Genomic DNA, 20,595 nt, shown 5'->3' with positions numbered 1-20,595 from the left:
CATTCAGAGATTGAGTTTCTCCTGATAACACTGAATCCGTGATTAATAGAAAAATGCCAAAGCTGCAGTAAAATGTTCTTTGTCTATTTTGTACTCACTCCTTAATAAACTATATCTCTTCTATCAGCTCAATAGAATCAAGGCGTCCTTTGATCAGACTTCCATGTAAATGTATCTTAAGTAACCATAACTCTGGTTTCTTGGCCAGCTCCCTAATTACTGCAACTAACTTAGCTCTCTATTTCCTTTTTTTATGTTCCACTCCATAAGGAAAAGAGATCATATTTTCTGAACTGATGAAATTAAACTCACCCATATTTTCCCAGTCATCATAATTTTTACAAAGAGCTCATCTAATCAATTTTTGGCAAGAGAATGACAATGCTACACTAGATAGTGCCATTAAGATGAAATAGTCATGCTGTTGAATTAGAGATACTTAAATTAGGTAGACTAAAATTTAGTTTGACTTTTATTGTCCTCATTCTTCCAAGTCTTAAATACATGTTTTGCAAGGCTGGTCATTTAACTTCCATGCATATTTCTCCCAGTGCAGAAAGGAAATATCACTTCCCAGGCTTTTGCAAACAGAGATGTTACATGGAAACTGAATTTATAAGCTTAATGTTAGGTTGCCAAAGGATGCAGTGGCAACCCCCTACTCAACCTAGCTTACAGAACTCCAACTGCAATAGTTAAGCACTAGCAGTCTAACTCAGTGATATATATCTGATATCTTCAGAACCCAAGACATGCCCAGGATAGCTTCTGTGGCTCCAGTCCCAGCGTGTGCCATGCTGCTCCCACGGTTGCTGTGCTCTGGACCATTTGATCTCCTTCTGCCTCTACTGCTCCATGAAAATTATTTGATTTTTTTTTTCACTTTGGTCATTAGCTCAGCTCTCCAAATTACTTTTGTGCTTCCTCTCAGGAGAAATCTGCAGACTGTACCTTCCCCAGCTAATATGATTTGAACTTCGAGATCAGATTGGCCAGTGAGACTGAGCTCACCTTTCTTTCCACATGGACTCGCTAGGGTTTCGTGATAATAGATAGCATCCAACGGACCCTTGTTCTTAGAGACTATGGTCTTCCCTTAAGTTCCACGATGGGAATTCTTCTGCTTTGGCTCCATACTTTTACTCCAGTTTTCCCCTTGAAGATACATACTTGGAGTCCTGAAGCAAATCCTGCTCATCCTCTTGTGTCATGACCAAACCCTGTTGCCCCTCTGAGGTTATTGGCTTGGAGTCTGGTTAAACTGTAAAAGGGGAACCGTAGCATTACCAGCAACCTCATTTAGAGTATAAGCATTGCTTGGAAATCTCCACTTCTATTTTCTATCCAAAAAAATCAGATCCCTGAGATAGTTACTCTAGCCTTAATCCAACTGAAGTTTAGGAAACCCCTGTCTTAGGGCACTTTGAGAAACTCTCAGACTTTCTAACATCCTCAAATTATACTAATACAAGGACCCTCTGTTGGATTTGGACAAATGCTATTTCTCTCCTTAAAAGTTGAGAAAATGGATTCAGAAAAATCAAATAACCAGCTCAGGGTAACACGGCTAATAAGAACAGCAGGAAATTGGACAAGAATTTTGATGTACTCTTCTAAGGCAAATCAAGTGCTGATTTCTGCAAATATTTCTGCCTGAATTCTTATAAAAATACTTAAATACCCCCGGTCTGATTAGCAATGTGAGTATGTGGAACGGGAGTTTCAAGTCAGAGTTTATCTGCATGAAGACACAATACAAAAGCACAAGCTTTTTGCTTTAATTGCCACCATATCTATAGGAACAGTGTACACTGTTTTCTACACACGAGTATTACTGAGTTTGCATAGAATGCACATTTTTATAAAGTGTTGTGAAAAATCAAATAGTGCTGACATTCTAACTAAACTGAAGAATATTTCAAAAACAATACCTATTTTGATCAATGCTAAAGCACCTGTCTTTATTTTCCTCCACCTTACCTTGAGAATCTCCTCCTGCATGAGCTATTTCAGTAACTATTCTAGAAATTCAGATCTATGGGTCAAAGCTATTGACCTGGTGTTCTGTTTCCCAGAAACGTGCTTACAAAGAAGTGTGAGAAGCCAAGCACTAGAAGGCAGGGTATTGCTTCCTGGTACCCAGTCTGTCATGCAAATGAACATCAGGAAATAGGTCAATTCTATTTTGTGGTCTCAGGTGAATACAATCGATGAGTAGACCTACCCAAGTAACACATTTATGATTTATATAGCGATGAGGTGAGGCTGATCTCAATAACACAGTGTGGACCAGAAACATCAAAGCTAGATAACAACTCTGGGTTATCTGAATTCAGGGCGAAATCTGTTCACCCTCCAGGCTGAATCCATTGGCAGATTTCTACAATTCATTTTTCGGTCATCTCAGCAGTCATCATGTTTCTTTAGCTTTTGGACTGAAGATAAGCTAGTTAATTGTTATGTCCCTTTCAAATGTAACTTGGCATTCATTTCATGTCAGGGTCAGTGAGGTCTATTGGCAAGAATGCCAAGTTTAGAATAAGTGAAAGAGGGCCTCCCATCTGACCTTGCCACTAACTAGAAGTCTGTCCTTCCATTAGTCTCTGTCTCTCTGAGCCTCAGACTTTTTAATGTGTTAAATAAGGAACATGATAAGTACCATGCCTATTTTAACAAGTATATTGTACAAATCAAAATGATTTATGTGCCAATCATTTATAAGCCATAAGGGCTTACACCTGTAAAAGGTTGGTAAAGGAGGAAAAAGCAGCTAAGTAGGAAACAGAAAACCTGGCTTCTAGGATTTGCTCTGTAACCATCTGGCGTGTGCCCTCTACCAAGTCCCTTAGGGCTTGTTCACCTGTCTATAAAAAGAGAAGAACACATTTCAGAATCCCCAGAGTGGCTGTCAGGTCCGACACTCTAGTGTTCTAGTATATACACTATTATTTTTTGTTGTAAATGTAAGCGCTGCATTATCTATTAACATTTCTCCCATTTTCCTCTAAATAACTATTTTCCCATTATCTCACACCTTCAATGCACATATGTTTCATCTGTTTTTCCCAAGCATATTTTTCCTTGATGAATAACTCTTTATAAGCATCTCTGAGTTTTTTTCCTCCAAATCTATTCAATCCTCTTCTATTATTTTTCTCCCTTTGTATTCATAACCCTTCCAAATTAAATACCATTGGCACATTTAATTTAGTAGACATCTACTTTATTCTTGGTGATAAGCTACAAGAAAGGAGGTAGAGTATATGAGATTTCAAAGTGAGAGTAAATAGCATGTTAATGAAATTCACAAATTACACTAAATCGAAGACATAGCAAGCAACAGAGTGAATAGAGACATAATGCAAATGGACTTTGAGGAGTTAGAGACCCAGGCAGACAACAGAAAAATTGGCTTTGGTTAAACACAAATTCAAGACACAAATGTCCTAAGAATACTGACTGAAGGGGAAGATAGGGTGAAAGGGTGAGGTAGGACAAGTACATTAATATTCTGGGAAGATATTAGCTAATTCCAAGGGTCTGGGGGAAAATTGAAATGCACCGCTATGTATCTCCCATGGCATGCTGAAAATTCATTTAGTGGTGCTTCCAGAGACCATCCGTTGAACGGCCACACCAGGCCTAGCACGCAAACTACTCTAGGTTCTGGGAGTGTGAGTTAAATAGGACATGAGCCTTCCTTTCCTAAGTAGCTCACAGTGCAGAGGGGCTGGTGCGTGGGTGCACACCAGTTGTTCTGGGGGATAAAGGCAAAAGCAGAGGTACCTGTAACATACAGCAGAAACATGGGCAAAGTAGTAAATGTTTAGTATTCACATAATGAGTTGAAGTTCACCAGGTGGACAGATTGCAGAGCAAGGTGGAAAACATTTCAGATGGAGCATTTCAGTAAAAATAAGGAATAAGACATGAACCAGCCCCATCTTCTCCCATTCTCAGCTCTCACCCCACTACTCACCCACCCCTTGGTAACTCTGGGCTAATAACCGAACTCCACTAAAATAGCCAAGTTTCTGAATCAGCAGCACCCACCTCTCCTGTATGACTGGCCAACCTTGTCTGAGAACCTCCCGTTCCCACCTGTCTGGAAAGCTCTATTTTTATGTAAGGAATGGCCCCGGCATACATGCCAGAGAAGATCTCTCTCTCCACCTCCACCATCGCATCTGTAAATCAGACTGGATTAAGTTTCTCGCCGTTTTGCTCCCATGATATCTGACACTTCCTTTTACTGAAGCACCTCTCACACACTCCCGGCAAATGATTATTTCCTTTCCTCCATTTTCTACTTGTACGTGAGATTTTGAAGTGTGCAGAGCTTGGATGTATTCACCATGCTCCCTGTGGTATGCAGCCTCATGCATAGCCCAGGGGGATCTCAATCAATGTTTTGAATAAGAGAGTCAAGGAACAGGCCTATTCCTCCTGGCAGAAACGAGAGGTGTGTAGGAGCGACTCTGGGAGGAAACATGGCTTAATGCCTACACTCTGGGCAGGGCGTGTGTCTATGAAGGTTTGTGTGTAAATCAGGTGAAACTGAGATCCAGGTCTGCCATTCACTAACTGTGTGACTTTAAGCAACTCACTTTACCTCACTAGTGAAAAATAAAATAACAGCCCCTCAGAGTTTAAAGACTAAAAGGGGCACTGCATTTTAATTTACATGTGTTACAGGTGTTCCATAAATTTGATTTCCTTCTCTCCTTAAGTCTTTTTTTAAAATTTATTGATTTATTTTTGGCTGCGTTGGGTCTTCGTTGCTGCGAGTGGGCTTTCTCTAGTTGCGGCGCGCGGGCTTCTCATGGCGGTGGCTTCTCTCGTTGTGGAGCACGGGCTCTAGGCGCACGGGCTTCAGTAGTTGCGGCTCGTGGGCTCTAGAGCGTAGGCTCAGTAGTTTTGGCACACGGGCTTAGTTGCTCTGCAGCATGTGGCATCTTCCCGGACCAGGGCTCGAACCCGTGTCCCCTGCATTGGCAGGTGGATTCTTAACCACTGCGCCACCACGGAAGCCCCTCTCTTTAAGTCTTGACTCCAAAAAGGCCAGGCTTTCTGAGCTTTCATTTTTAGGTGACTGAGCCTAGGCTTGTCTACAGCAACCGTGTAGAGACAGTGTAGGAGCTAAGAAAGCAATGAAGACAGTGAGGCAGGATGCTGTGAGAAGTGTGTAAACTCCAAGGACTAACAGATACTCAGCTATGGTAGGATGACAAAGCTACTATCTGGGACATGGAATGGGTTAGTATCGTTTGTATTTTCTGTGATAATGTCATGTTTTTTCCCCTCTTCACATTTCTTTTTGGAAATGGCTATATGTCTGAGCTGCTGTAAAAAGAGTTGAGGGCTTCCCTGGTGGCGCAGTGGTTGAGAGTTCACCTGCCGATGCAGGGGACACGGGTTCGTGCCCCGGTCCGGGAAGATCCCACATGCCGCGGAGCGGCTGGGCCCGTGAGCCATGGCCGCTGAGCCTGCACGTCCGGAGCCTGTGCTCCGCCACGGGAGAGGCCACAACAGTGAGAGGCCCGCGTACCGCAAAATACAAAACAAAACAAAAAAAAGAATTGAGAGAAGAGCCATCTGTGCCATTCACGGGCACAGGTTATATCAAGTGTCTGCTCTGCTCACGGATGAGGCGGGGGCTCTGAGAGCTCCCAAAAGAAAGAAATTCTGATGAAGGTAGATCAAAATCCAGGTCATTTGATCAGTTTTCTCCACCTATAAGGAGAATCCTTTTCCAGAAAGCCATACATAGAGTTGCAATTGGAATCTATTTTTATTTAGTTACCAGTAGGATGAGAAAACAACAGTTAATGGTTCCTGTTGTGGTATCCAGTAAATTCAATTTTGAAATAAAAAAAGAGAGAGAATTAAAGCATTTTGTAGGGCTAATCAAATGGATTTAGTATCCTCATTTAGAAAGTATGTGATTAAAAGAATAAAACTCATATTTTATGGCTTCCTTTATTTTATTATGACTATTTTATTAGAAAAGGCATTAGCTATTCATCTATGAGTGATAGATGCCAAACACACTGAATTAGGGTTATTATTAAGGCTTCACTAAGTCAAGTAGTCGCAATCACTCATTTGTGCTCTCCTTAAACTTAGCACATGCTAATTAAACTAAAGGAGTGTTAATATTTGGAAACTCATCAGGCTTCGGGGAACCAGCTCAAGCCCCACCTCTTCCAAGAAGTCTTCCTTCTGTGCTTCAACCTCTTCAGACTGGGGGAGGACTTCTATTGTATATTCCCTGCCCCTATGCAAGGGACTTGACACCCTCTAGGGGGATATTACAGGTACCATCTCATGAGAAATTCATAATATTAGTGCATTTCAACTTCTGCCAATGAGTGAGTGAGAATTACCCTGCTGTAAACTGCAGGACAGAAAACAGGACAATAAAGTACAAGAAACAAATATATTCAGATATTGGAAGACAGCGGGCACAGGATTGCATTTTCTGAGAAGAGAAACACAAGCAAGGGGAACCGAACCATCACCCAAGCTTTCTGTCCCAGGAAATAACCTATGGACTTGGACACAGACGGGAACATTGGAATAAAGTCCAGCCATCTTGCTGAGCTGAGGAAACAGAGAGGAAAGTTTGAGGCAGCCAGGACAGCTAAAACCTGTGGATTCTACAAAGAGCCCTTTAGTCTTTGGCTGAATGCCAACTCATTCATATGTAGAGAGAAACCTTACTCTGTCCTTTTTTCTTTTCCAGCTGCAGTAGAAAGATCTTGTTGAATACATGGGACTTTCAACAGAGACCCCAGTATGACCTTATAAGCGTGGCTCAAATAGCTCTAGAATAAAGGCGAATCTGACCTGCCCTAAAACAGTTTAAAAGGAAAATTCAAAAGGATCAAATAAATCCACAAGTAACTCAACTTCCTGTCAGTAAAAATCCAATACTCTTTAAAGGAATGCAGTGGAATGCTTCACAATATAAAATATGCAATGCCTATACGTCCAACTAAAAGTTACTAAACAGTAAAAGAATTAGGAAAACAGAACCCAGAATGCAGAGAGGACGGAATTTGCAGAAAACAGCTATTATAAATATGCCACGAATGCTCAGGTGTATAATGCAAAACATGAATATGATGAGGATATAATGGAAGGTATTGAAAAAATACCCAAGTGTAACATCTAAAGGAGGGAAATAATATTTTTAACACCAATAACTGCTATTATAATTTATTATCTGTTATTTTCCACCAATTCATCCAGAAGGATGTTAAGAAGCTGGGCTCTGGAATCAGATGTCTGAGTTTGGGTACTGAACCCACCACTCAGTGACTATGTGACCTTGAGCAAGAAACTTATTATCTCTGTTTTCAAACCTTTCACGTGTAAATTAGGAATAAAATAGTCTCTGTGCCATTGGTTTGTTGTGAAGTTTAAATAAAGAAGCACATTTAAGATATTGTAAAGAAACAGAAACAGACTCACAGACATAGAGATCAGACTTGTGGCTGCCAAGGGGGAGAGGGGGAGGGAGAGGGATGGACTGGGAATTTGGGGTTGGTAGATGCAAATTATTACATTTAGAATGGATAAACAACAAGGTCCTACTGTAGAGCACAGGGAACTCTATTCAATCTCCTGGGATAAACCATAATGGAAAAGAATATTAAAAAAAAGAATGTCTCTCTGTGTATAACAGAGTCACTGTGCTGGACAGCAGAGATTGGCACAGCATTGTAAATCAACTATACTTCAGTAAAAAAAATAAAATATTGTAAAGAGTGATCACATGGTTAAGTAAGCACCAGGGCTGGGGTGGAAGTGAGGTGTAGTAGGTAACTCTCTTTCCAAGGGAACGGGTCTAGAAGAGGCAGAGGATGGTCTAGCATCTGGTCTGCTTGACCCAGCATCCCATGCTCATGTCAGAGGTCTCAGCTCCTCATGCTATGTTTCTGCCTCTCCCTGGTCCTGGGTTCTTGGCTTTTGCCACATCCCCCCAGGATTTTCTTTCTGCCCAGCTTCTTCACTTCGACCGTTTCTTTTCAAAGATTTCATGAAAGATGTTATCCAAACTCGACTTCCAGAATTGCTCTTTCTGGCTTCCCATGTTAGGGTTGGAAATGAAGTTAGAGCACCCCTTACTCTCTCTCAATATTTATACTTGTATTGTGTGCGTTTCTTTTCTTGTTAACTTTTTGTTTTCACACTATAAACGAAGGCTGTATGATAAGAAGAAACGTGTCAATGGTCTGTTTATGCCTGTGCCCAGGCGGCATCTGGCTCAGAAAAGGGGATCAGTAATATTTGTCACATAGAACCCTGAAAAAAGAAGGTCCAGGGGGAGGACACGGGCTCGGAGGCCAGCACACAAAGGCCAGATCTCTCATTCTTTTACTGATGAGCTGAGTGACTTCATTTTCTTCATCTGTTAAATGGAGCCAATAGCTCACAGGGTTATGGTAGACACTCAGTGAAGGGTCGCTGTTATTGTTATTAATTTTACTTCCCCAGTTCTTTTTAAGGATGAGATGAATTAGAATCTGATGCATTTCTTACAGTAAACTGGGACAAAAATTCCGAAATGTGATCAGTTAGACTCTAAAATGTGATTGATTCCTGTGGTTTCACAAACAACAGAAATATCAAGCAGTAGAGAATAATATGGTTTTGGCAAGTCTGAATAAAATATCTCGTGATCTCAATCCATGTAGGGCAATCGAGAATTATATCGATTAACATATTGCTTTCATATTCACGTGAAATCATGGTCATGCGATTGCCTTCAAAATGGAAAAGCATGAGTCAGAAGCACCATGCCATCGGTTTTAGATATACCAAGGGTGAGGGGAATGAACATGATTTCTCAAAACCCAGATACCCCAAACCAGACATTTTTTCACTTCATTCAAAGATTCTCTAGGAAAACTCAAAATAAGTCCATGTTTCTGTCAATCTCTAATTTTGTCAGCAACAGGCATGTGTCAGCTGCAAGACAGCGTCCGGTGGGAGAAATCTCTCCACTTTGGGAAATGACTTTATTGGATTTATTGGCTGGACAGCTCATCTAGACAGTGCCTGGTAAAAGCTCAGTGCTGAAATGGATACGATTATGGCTCAGATTAATGAACCGAGAAGGAAATAGGAAGGTTGCATATTAAATGCTTTTCCGTGAAGGTTCTGGAGATCAAAACCAAGTGCAGTGAAACTAATGAGCAAGCCTACAAGGCTTCAGCCTTGATAATGATTTTGCTCTTAAAAAACATATTCTACTCAAACCGTAGACCACAAACACCCTGTCATAGAAAAAAAATATTTTTTAACATGCAGATTCCACAATACAGATAGATTAAGAACACAGCAAAAGGGTAGAGAAACAAAGATAGTAAATAACAAATTTCTTAAGCACACCATTACAGGCTTCATAGAAAGGAAGTAATTATTTCAATAAACTCATCAAGAATCAGAGTTCTTAACAACAGAGGGCAAGACAGGGTTTTACTTGTTTTCAGAGAATATTGAAAAGCCCCCTTCAGTCATCAAGATATCTCACTTTCCTTTTTTTTTTAATTTATTTTTGGCTGCGTTGGGTCTTCATTGCTCGCGGGCTTTCTCTAGTTGCCGTGAGCGGTAGCTACTCTTCGTTGCGGTGTGCGGGCTTCTCATTGTGGTGGCTTCTCTTGTTGCAGAGTATGGGCTCTAGGCACGTGGGCTCAGTAGTTGTGGCTCGCGGGCTCTAGAGTACAGACTCAGTAGTTGTGGTGCATGGGCTTAGTTGCTCTGGGGCATGTGGGATCTTCCTGGACCAGGGCTCGAACCCTTGTCCCCTGCATTGGCAGGCGGATTCTTAACCACTGCGCCACCAAGGAAGTCGTAAGATATCTCACTTTCATTGTTTCCAATTCAAGATTGTTTCACAGGTACAGTTGCCAGATCAAGTGTATGATGATCAGTTACATTTGAACTTAAAATAAAAATGTGTGTGTTTAATGTAAATATGACCTACATAAATGTATAGGTTATACTTATGGTAAAATACTATTTATTATTTATTTGAAATTAAAGCTAACTGGGCAACCAAATGTTATATTTGCTGAATGTGGTATCACTCTTCATAGGTGATGAACAGAAATACTACTGTGAAATAAAAGTACGAAGCAAAATAGTTTAATTGTTATTTGCTGTTAACATGTTTTACAAAGTGCTTTCCCAAAGTTTCTAGACTCATTTTTAAATTAAAGTAATCCCATTTAGGCCAATATTTGAAAAAATGTAATATTAAAGTTGTTGCTACAATGTGTGTATATGTGTATATGTGTGAGAGACAGAAAGGGAAAGATGACAGAGTGTTATTAGTGTACAAATATATTATTTACAATAAAAAATGAAAAGTAGCTACACATATTTGGTTATATATTTATACATGTACATATACATGCATACCTATATAAATTTATATCTGTATATATTGTATATACTTATGTGTATAACTATAAATTGTTATAATATATAGTTATATATGTATATACATTTATATGATAAAGAAAAAGATTGAGAGAGAGAGAGAGAGAGAAATAAATCTTAAGGTGGAGAGAGACAGATGCACCTAAGACCTGGGATGAATGAACTTTCTAGTTTAGAGTACTGCATTTAGCTCTGGGTTTCCAGGTAACCTAGAGGGGGGTATGGTGTGCCGTTGATTCTATTGCTTTGTGCTTAAAGGACTCCTGCAAGTAAACCTAGAAAGAAAATATTTTATCTGTTTTCCTGACCTCCTACTTTTAGAAAAAGCCCGTTAAAATACATATGCCTGTGTATAAGGAAATTCAACCTGATTCATACGCCTTGTTTCTTTGCTTTTCTAACATACTCTGTTTCCCACAACATAGCTGGCCCCAATCATTCTTCACTTCTCCCACGAATGGTGGCTTTTGTGGTCTTTGTCACCTGCCTGCCCAGCATAGTCCCTGAAACATAGAGGGAACTCCGCTAATACATTTGGAATGAAAATATCAGATTTGTAGAAGCTGGCAATGTTCCTTAGTCAAAACTATCTTCATAGCAATATGGGAGCCTAAAATCCCACAAGAAGAGATAAAATTCTTTGGATGATGAATTGTAATATATTTCCTATAAAAGAAAGTGATTTTTGTTTAAAAAATGTATTCAGTTATCCATTGACTAAGCCATTATTTTGGGGATTCTAATGACATGTCCAGATCTGATTTTTTGCCCCCTTTCATCTATTGTTGCTCCATGTAATTCCTGATTCTCCCAAGAAATTGCTGTGATCCAGTTTTTTTAATCTTCATAATATTTTGTGTTATTCAAACTGTACATTAGATTTTGAGGTCAATTTAATGGTGCAGGACGAGCACTTTTTCTCTCGATAAAATAAAACACAAAATAAATGATTAATGTGCATCAGGTGTAGGACTGAAAATGTTTTCTGAGAACCTCTGTTATTAATTATGCATGACACAGATGCATATAACTGATGTTCCACAGTAGCTCTCAGTATGGCCAAAATAGCTTAGAAAAGCACTGCCTTGAAAGATTCCTACACCAACCTGCACAGGCCAAATCCAGCCTGCTGCCTGTTTTTACAAATACATTTTTATTAGAACAAAGTCACCCTCATTTATTTACATCTTGTCTGTGGCAGCTTTCTCGCAGCGACTCTGTGGCCCAAGAAGCCTAAAATATTTACTATTCTGGCTTCTCGCAAAAGTATTTTCCGACCTTTGGTGCAGAGTATAGGGTCATAGTAAGAGGAGGTTCTCTGTAGCCACAAGTGAGAGTAGGATTCTCTGGCCATTACCAGAGGAATAATAAGACACAGAGCACAGATTGGACACTACTCCACAATTTGGGGCCTTTCGTGTCATGGTTTAGAATTAATAACTGTGGATACTTCGGACCAACAATCCCCCATAGAAAATAGGACCCTCCAAGGCTCTCAAAGCCAAGGTTAAGGACACAGACAAGAGGCAGACAGATGGGACTGGAATCTTTGACTTAGTGTAAAAATTTGGAAGGTTGATTAACATTTCTGAGTGACAGTTTCCTCATCTCTAGATTGAGGATAATAATTTAAAGTGACAAAAATTAAAGAAATAACGTGAAAAAACTTACCGGACCAAATGATAAACATTAAACATGGCAGCTTCTTGGAGCCTCCGGTTCATGGCTTATTTGCTTATTCCATCACTACCTCCTGGCTTCCTCACGCTGTACCCTGTGCCTGGTTTCTCTGAACTCAGCTGCATCTGTACGCAGCTTTGCCTTGCCATGTGTCTGGCTCAAATTCATGGCATATTTTCACTTTTGTCTCCTCCACCCATTTGTTCAAGCCGTCTGTTTTTATTTTCTAAGATACAATATTTAATAAAATTTAGGACAAAGGAAACGTACTCCTGGCAGATGAATGAATATTATTAAGTCTAATGTTCTGCCTTCAATATTATACGATGTGGAGATAAGATTGTTACAGCTCAAGAGTGAGTTTAATAATCAAAAGGCATCTTTAATTTTATACTATCAGATCACTGAAAATGACAAAAGATGTAAAGTGTGTCTTAAAGTCCCTAGAAAAAGGATATGATTGGTCTAGCTTATTGTTTCCTATCAAGCTGTGTGTCATAGGTCAAGGGTAAATAGAGGTGAGGAACAGAAGGTGCTTCTTTTAATCGTAGAGTTGGAAGGGCATCTGCAAGACACGTCTATGCACTGTCATTTGTAGAGTTATTTTACAATATATATTACCCTTATTTCCTTTTATTCCTTGGTGTTCATCTCACAACTATCCAGCAAAGCAAAGCAAAAAATAATGTTCTCTTTTGGAAAGTAGATGATTATGTTAAGTCCGAAAACTGTTGTGAGTTGCCCTACTTAATACAGTTATTAGTGAACTGGGGTCCAGGTAGCAGTTAGGTGGAACATAGCTCAGTCTATAGCTGGAGATTTCAGCTGGGGATTTTAGGTCAATCCTATCTGAGGAATTCCACACTATGAGTCCCGGCAGCCAAATGTGGTTCCACTCTTTAAGGACTCCAAACATGTCCTGGGAGAAAATGAAAGAGAGTTGCATTTATCCAATTAACAACAACAACAAAAATGATTATCTACTGTTGGCCAGCTACCCTGTTAGGCAATGGAACATATAAGAATAAGTGAGACTTAGCCCCTACTCTTAAGAATTTCACAGTTAAGAAGCATCTTATTAAAATACAGTGATATAAATGCAGAAATAAAGGTAATCAGGGCACATATCTGGAGCAGAAAGTGTGCCTGTTTAAAAGAAGTTTAAACCTTTACTTATCCACCTAGTCTCCACTAATGTGACCTGGAGCAGTATTAAGTGCAGGGAGGACTTCCTGGCGGAGGGAGCCTCTAAGTTTAAACCAGAGGGATGACTGAGACAAATAAAGAACAGGTGGCAGTGCCTTCCACCCAGAGGGAGCAACACATAAAAAGTCTAAAAGTCATAGAACTGTACAGCTCAAGAATGAAGGGTAATGTAAACTATGGACTTTAGTTAATAATAGTGCATCAATATTGTTTCAGTTGTAAAGTCCCCCACTAGTGCAAAATGTTAATAATACGGGAGACTCTGGGGACTGGGGGTTTGGGGAGAAGGGTGTAAGGAAACTCTCTGTACTTTCTGCTAATTTTTCTGTAAACCTAAAACTACCCTAAAAAATAGTATTAATTTTTCTAAAAAGGTTAAAATTAGAGAGGATGCTGTTTAGAGAATACAAAGTAATAATGTATAATTAGAATGTGTCACACTGATAGAGAGGATGAAGAGATGGGGGCTTGGAGGTGAACAGCAGCTGGATCACGAACATCTTTAAGAGATGATTAAATGATTTAGATTTTTATTCTAGGAGACATTAAATCACTTCAACAGCGGAAGTAATAAAGTCAAATATTTTTGCTTATTTGGGTTTTGTTTTTTTTTTTTGAGATCCTTGTAGGAACTCTTGGGAGAATAAATGTAAGGGATTCAAATATGTGACATGGAACAAATTACTGAACTTCCGAATAATTTTATCTGTAAAATGTGATTAGTAACACCTGACTCTCAAGTTGTTGTGGAAATAAAAAAAAAAAAAATGAATGAGATACTTATGAAAGTGTCTGACCCCAAACAGTCCTTGAATTTTTCTTGTTCCACACTTTCTTATCAAGGAACATGTCTCCTTTATGTTCAAGTCCTCGTTTTCAAGAACAGTAAACAGCTTACCGAGTGGGTTTTTTAAAAATTCTTTTTCTCTAGCTTTATTGAGGCATAGCTGAAATATAACACTGTGTAAGTTTAAGGTGTAAAACGTGATGATGTGATACACATATATATTGCTAATGATTACTAGAGTGAACGTTAAGTGTACAGTTGTTAAATAAATGAATGAATGAATCTGAGCGTTATCTTGAAGGGACTGACTTTTGCGTGAGAAGGCCTTGGTTTTCCCCAGTTTGAATGTCCTTCTCTTGACATTCCAACCGAGTTTTAAAATTCCTCAGATGCTCCCTTATTCACACTGTCACTTCATTAGCATCGTATCTGTTTGTGAGGAAATCTGGCAAAGTTGATTCCTCTAGGCAACTCATTTGTACTTTTGGTCTTTGATTGCGATTAGTGAGAGTAATTGTTTATCTGCTTCTCCATTATGCTTTGATGAGGCCCACACGAGTGCATTTTCCAGGAATATAAGTATTTAGTATTAGTGTGTTGTCTTACTGGGAGAATGACGTTATTATACTGCTTCATTAATGCCTGTACATGTGGTTCAATTAAGATTTACAAATTGGGTTTAATTAAGGTTTATAAGCAGTGAAGTGAACTCCTGGATGGATTCAAACTGCTGATTCCTCTTATTCTTCTTTCATTTTTTCCCCTCTTATATAGTCTTAATTGTTAAAATCAAGTGGGCACTGGAGCTCGAAGATGAAGGATCTTCTCTGGACATCTGATGTCTCCTACTGTCCCCACGCTCCTTCTATTGGTGAGATTCAGAACACAGGTGCCAGAAAACCCATTACATTTGGATCACAACCCATTTGCATTACCAGGAAGAGTCCAGGGGCACTGGAATCAAACTACTCACATCAGCCATGTGACATTGGGTTAGTTACTCACTTCTATCACCCTCAATTTCCTGATCTGAAAACAGATATAATAACCTCTTCCCTGATATATTATTACAGAGATTATATGAAGTGATTTTGGTAAAGCATCTGGCATGGGAGTTTAATAAATGATAGCTATCATTAATAAACATATATAGATAGATTTATTAATAAAGGAATATGGCAAATGGAAGCTTGGCCAATCTTTGAACAGTAACATGATACGGTTGTAATGCTTCAGGGTGTCAACCAGGACTTCCTGTTGCTTAATATCTCTCTCTCTGTGTCTCAGCCTCTCTGTTTTTCTGTCTCTCTCTCGTCTTGGTTCTCAGTTCTATTCAAATTCAACAGGTCCAAGTACATAATGAATACTTATAAGGTGTCAGACACTGAACAGAGAGGAAATGAAAACAAAAATTATAACTCCCTGTCTAGAAAGAGGATAAGGCCAGGTATGGGAAATATAAGTCAGTGCAATTTGTGATAGAACTAGGGACAGGTTTCAGCGATGGTAGAGAGGAAGGACGGATCCTGCCCCCTGGGTAACTCAGTGCTCAGTTCACTTGCTGTTCTCATGGGGGTGGGGGGGGGTGAGGGTAGGCGTGGTGCCAGCTCATACCTTGTTGTCAGAATCCTGGCTTCCAAGCTATCTATGTCTTTATACTAGATTTACAAGGGTTTTTTTGGTTTGTTTTTTGTTTGTTTTAATATCCTTCATGACTGTTTCCAGACCTGTGCTGCCCTGCCTGACTCATTGGTTGACCTGACAGCACCTCTTTGCTGCGGGACACTCACTGTATTCTGTCCTGGGATGTGAACACACAGTGGAGAGGCAAAGTGGTAGTGAAAGATGACCCAGGACAGAGCAGTTCAGACAACACTGCCTGCCTAACTCTGGTGGCAGTGCTACCAAAGTGACAAAGCAGCACCAAACTTTTCCAAAACTATATAAGACAGAGACAGAGGATGAGGACACTAAGGGCACAGAGACCAATGGCCATTTGTTTTTGCACACTTGGCCACACAATATTGTTTGAGATCATCGGATTGTTATTTGAGGGACAACAAAATCAAAATACTAATCCTATATTAGACATATTTAATTAAACTTTGCTAGGTGCTTAAATGGAGTTACTGAATTTAACTCTTCACAACCAGACATTCAAGTGGTGTTGTTAACTCTTTTTTTTATCAATACTTCTCAAAGAAATTATGTACATTCAATTTGATAGAAAAGGTAAAGCCAAGGTTCCCTAATATGTCCATCTGGTTGTGCACTCTTCCAATTTCTGCTTACAAAATCATCTATACAATATAAGATAATGACTCCAAGGACCTGGCAGGGATCTCGAATCTCGAGTTATTTAAATCACACTGTAATATTAACTAAGTGTGTCTCTGAAGAGTCCCCCTTTGTGTGTAGAGTTACATAAAGGAATTATACCCCTTATTTTGTTTAAATACATTAGGAGAGTTTGGCTGACATTTGAACTGTCTTTCAAATTATATCTAAGACTTACCTAGTCATGAACTTCTCAGTAAGAAAGAAAAGTGATGTTGATATTAAAAATTGCACTCAATGACAAGTAGAACGGCATCAAGAATGAAACTGTTTTTTGAGGGAAATGACCTTCATGTGGCTTTGTCTAACTCACAACCTAGTAGACTAGGAAACTAGGGACCTAATCCAAGATCTAGTTATGCCTCTCTCTGAATCTTTATTTCCCCATCTTAAAAAAAAAAAAAAGTGGAGGCATACCTCTCTGCCCTGCCTTCCCCTAAGAATCATTAACAAAATCCAGAGAGACGGCGGATATAACATTATAAAGGATGGGAATATGCTTGGTAAATTCTATATGGCTATATAAACAGAAGGGGTTATTATGATGTTGATTATCATGTAGGACAGCACCGACAAATGTGCTAATTATACTCATAAAATGAAGATGCAAATGCTTTACTCTGGACTTTCAAGAGAGGCTTATTCTTCTCCTAAAAAGAGAGAGAGATTATAAGCACAAAATATTCCTTTTTATTAGCACTCACTGCAATAACTGTTCCATGTAATATTAATAAGAATAATAAAATGTAAGCCACTTCTACATTATTTTCAGGGAGAAAAGAACACAAGAGCTAGAAAGTTGAGTGAGCAGGAACTTGTCTCTTTTAATGATATCTGTAAAAAGGCAATGGATGTTCTAATACATCAGTGTTTCTCTCCAACACCCTCTATTTTGCATTTACCATAATTCATGTTTTCATCCCTTTCTCGTTTGGCATCATTTGTGACCTTGGTGGATGTATTAATAAAAATGACCATGACGAGCCCTAGAGCTGATTTTCTCTGTTGTCCAACGGACACATATTTCCCAAACTGTCCCAGACCTGTCCAGTGGTATTTATCAGTACATGTGGCCAGAATCCTTGGATAAATTCTGATTGCATGTGACAAGGTTTACTTCAAGGGCTCTTGTTTAGCTTGGGTTGCACATACATGGTGAAGCTGCTTCCCTGAAAAACTGTGACAACTCAGTTTTTCTACATCATCTGGCACAAGCTGTGCTTGTACAGCTGCGTAAGGTTTGACTAAAGAAAAGCATATCTGCCTTGATCTTCTGTCACTGGTTCTGAGGGACACTTGGGCATTATATCCTTCAGTCCACCTCACAGTCATAGTCTAAATTGGACCATGCAGTAGTCTAGGTCCTATCAAGGATATAGGAAGAAAGATCTTGGATTCTCACCAAATAACTTCTAGTTTAGTGGAGTGATAGTTGTAACAAATTACTACAAAATGAGTGCCTTAAGGCAACACAAATTTATTATCTTACAGTTCTGGTGATCAGAGTCTGAAATGGGTTTCACTGGGCTAATGTCAAGGTATCAACAGGGCTGTGTTCCGTCTTCAGCCTCTAGAGGAGAATCTTCATCTTTCCCAGCTCTTGGAAGCTGCCTCTACTCCTTGGATCATGGCCCCTTCCGCCATCTTCAGAGCCAGTGGTGCAGCATTTTCAAATCTCTGACTCTGACTCTGACTGTCCTGCAGCCCTCTCATAAAGACCCTTGTGATGACATTGAGCCCACACAGATAATCCAACATAATCTCCCCATCTCAAAGTCAGCTGATTAGCAACATTAACGTCCATCTATGATTTCAATTTCCCCCTCCCACATAATCTGACACATTCTTAAATTCCTGGGATTAGGACATGGCTATCTTCTGCCTTACCACAGTGAGATCACCTAAACTATGAAACAACTAGTACATAGCACTAGAAATTCTACAATGATATTCAATATTGTGTGATTTGTGCCATTATGTAAAGGAAAAGTCACAAAGTACAACCCAGAAGGGAAAAGAAGAAGGCTCACAATGGTCACAAAAGGATTAGAACATTGATGTTGAAAAAGAAAGAAGAAAAACATAGAATCCAGTTACCTATCCTAGAGACTCAGTCTTATTCACAGCATCAGCCAGAGGAAAGAGAGAGAGAGGCCATGGAGGAGACACCTTCACTGCCAAAAGCTTTGGTCCCTAAGCAGCACATGTAATTTCTGTAACTTCACGTGTTACAGAGCACATGTAACTTCTGTAACATGTAACTTCAGTGAATTAGGTACATGACTACACAAAAGTGCATGGAAAGATGTGGAATGAAGTCTAGCCAGGCTTTGCCATGACCCAACGATGGAAAATGAAGGGATAGATTTTGGTACAGGGCTAGACATCTCCATCACCGATTGGCAAGCCTGAACACTACGGCTCCATTTTGAGCATCCTCTCTCTGACTTCTGAACTAGCTTTTCCCCCATTGCTTGTGTTTCCAGTTTAACAAATGTGCATTCTTTCTACTCTTGCTTATGTAAAGCCCACTTACATCGTATGGTGTTCTTGGACCCAGGATCATGGAACACATCAGTCTTATCATAGTAGACACTTAGAAGAAAGAGCAGGGGTAATGTTAAGGAAATAATATATGGAAAAAATCATGATTTCAACCACAAGGAACAGTGGAAAGAAGTAAAGCACTGGAATCTGATTAAGCACCACTCTGTCACTTTCTAGTAAAAAAAAATAGAAAGCTTAAAGAAGTTCACCCGTAAAACAAGCATAATCAAACCTTCCTTGAGGGATATATTGGATGGATTACGATAGAGTATACAAAAATGTTTAGTCCTTTGCTTAGCACGTGGTAAGTTTTAAATAAAAGATGCTATTAACACACTCAATGTGTATATTGTTTGGCTAAAGTGGTAATCCATTCCTTATATCCTCCCATTTAAAGGAAGAGAAATTAAATTTGAAAGATTAACGAGATCTAGCTACATTTATTTTTCCTCTTGAGTTAAACCGTGAGTTTTATCTGCAACTTTGCTGCTTATATTTCTGAGTGGATTTTGGTCGCTTGGACTATGAGAAAACAAATCAATGCAGCATCAATAATTAAGCAGAGGATATTAGTTTCTCAACCATCTTCTTAGCAAAGTAAGAGATCGAGAAATAGCTCCTCACATAATCCTTTAAGCAGTGGACATGAAAACATACATTTCTACATGCATATGCCACACTTTATAAATAAACCTCTTGCTAATGTGTAAATTATATCAATATTATACTATTTTATTACTTCAGAGACATGGAATCACCTTTCTAAAAGAATCTCAAATGATGCTGAAATTAATTTGCAGCTCATAGAATGACAGACACAAAGGTTTGGGCAGGATTGAATCTATACTTTCACAAACTATCATTTGGTGTATGAATATTTTGTTACATACCTACCAGGTGGGTGTCTAGTTTCTCCCCTATTACTGATAGGATATTTGCTATTTCACAGGAAGTGGTTTTATCTATGGACAGCTCTGGGCAACATCAATCTATTACTTAATCAATTAATTAAAACGAATGGTTTTGCATATCAGGCTAGGTGTTGGTTACAAACATACAGATAATAATAGTCTGTATATTCTAAGTTCCTTCTATAAGTCAGGCCCTGTATGCCGTCTCTTTTAATCTTCCCAAGAAACTTGTAATTCAACTTTATTGTTAGTCCCATCTTAATATGAGAAAACTTATATTTAAAAAGATAATTTGCCTATAGTCATACAGATACCTGGCTTCAGGGGTGAGGACAGTGTCTTAACTGCCATCTTCTGCGAACACCTAAAATGCATAATGATCCCAGTTCTTGAAAATTCTAGAGTCAAGAGTAAGACATGGAAATAAATAAATTAGGAGGAGCTTCAAGATGGCGGAAGAGTAAGACGCGGAGATCACCTTCCTCCCACAAATACACCAAAAATACATCTACACGTGGAACAACTCCTACAGAACACCTACTGAACGCTGGCGGAAGACCTCAGACCTCCCAAAAGGTAAGAAACTCCCCACGTACCTGGGTAGGGCAAAAGAAAAAAGAATAAACAGAGACAAAAGGATAGGGACGGGTCCTGCACCAGTGGGAGGGAGCCGTG

The sequence above is a fragment of the Pseudorca crassidens genome, chromosome 17 (assembly GCF_039906515.1).
Source record: "Pseudorca crassidens isolate mPseCra1 chromosome 17, mPseCra1.hap1, whole genome shotgun sequence".
Taxonomy (NCBI): Eukaryota; Metazoa; Chordata; class Mammalia; order Artiodactyla; family Delphinidae; genus Pseudorca; species Pseudorca crassidens.
This window is presented reverse-complemented; position numbering follows the sequence as displayed.